Source organism: Chlorocebus sabaeus, chromosome X (assembly GCF_047675955.1).
Source record: "Chlorocebus sabaeus isolate Y175 chromosome X, mChlSab1.0.hap1, whole genome shotgun sequence".
NCBI lineage: Eukaryota > Metazoa > Chordata > Mammalia > Primates > Cercopithecidae > Chlorocebus > Chlorocebus sabaeus.
In genome coordinates this window covers 110493638-110494972 of record NC_132933.1, presented here as the reverse complement: position 1 = coordinate 110494972, position 1335 = coordinate 110493638, and the positions used below count along the sequence as shown (strand labels likewise).

General features: G+C 38.1%; 1 non-coding gene across 1 annotated transcript; it reads left to right on the top strand.

Moving 5' to 3' along the window:
- Positions 1 to 231: 231 nt before the first annotated feature.
- LOC119622043 (U6 spliceosomal RNA) lies at positions 232 to 336 on the top strand. The gene has a single exon (XR_005238639.1). It is a non-coding gene; the product is annotated as a U6 spliceosomal RNA (small nuclear RNA).
- The last annotated feature ends 999 nt before the right edge of the window (positions 337 to 1335 follow it).

Below are 1335 nucleotides of genomic sequence, written 5' to 3'. Positions count from 1 at the left end.
CATTTGAAAATGAGAAATCCCCAAGTATTAGAGTCATATATGGTGCTATTGACTTCAATAATCTTACCTCCCATCTTCTTTCTGCCCCTCTGTTGGACTATATATAAAATTCCCTATAAAATAATTAATTTAAAAAACAGACACCCTCATTCAAGGGGCATTATATAAAAATTTTAGGAATGTATGTGCTACATCTATAGTATTGGTGGTTAGATTATTACTTATGAGTTTGTGCTCACTTTGGCAGCACATATGTACAAAATTGGAATGATACAGAGATTAGCATGGCCCCTGGGCAAGGATGACATGCAAATTCATGAAGCATTCCATATTTTTAAAAAAATTGATAAAATAGGCCACTAGCTAGATTAAGAAGAGAGAAGATTCAAATAAAAACAATCAGAAATGATAAGGGGGATATTACCACTGACCCTACAGATATGCAAACAAAAATCAGTATTATAAACCCCTCTATGCACATAAAATAGAAAATCTGCAAGAAATGGATAAATTCTGGACACATATACCCTCCCAGGACTGAACCAGGAAGAAACTGAATCCCTGAATAGTCCAATAATAAGGTCTGCAATTGAGGCCATAATAAATAGCCTACTGTGATGGTTAATACTGAGTGTCAACTTGACTGGATTGAAGGATACAAAGTATTGATCCTTGGTGTGTCTGTGAGGGTGTTGCCACAAGAGATTAACATTTGAGTCAGTGAGCTGGGAAAGGCAGACACACCTTTAATCTGGGTGGGCACAATCTAATCAGCTGCCAGAGTGGCTAGAAGACAAGCAGGCAGAAAAATGTGAAAAGAGAGACTGGCGTAGCCTCCCAGCCTACATCTTTCTCCCATGCTGGGTGCTTCTTGCCTTCAAACATCGGACTTCAAGTTCTTCAGTTTTGGAATTCAGACTGGCTCTCCTTGCTCCTCAGCCTGCAGATGGCCTATTGTGGGACCTTGTGATCATGTGAGTTAATACTTAATAAACTTTATATATATGACAGAACTAATGGAATATATATATACTTAATAAACTCCTATATATGTATACACACATATATGGGACAGAACTAATGGAATATGTATATATATACACACACACACACACACACACACACACACACACACACACATATATATATTCTAGAGGTACAGAACTGTCCTTCTGGAGAACCCTGACTAATATACCCACCAACTAAGAAAAGCCCAGGACCAGACAGATTCACAGCTGAATTCTACCAGATGTACAAAGAAGAGCTGGTACTATTCCTACTGAAACTATTCCAACAAATGGAAAAGGAGGGACTGCTCCCTAACTCATTCTATGA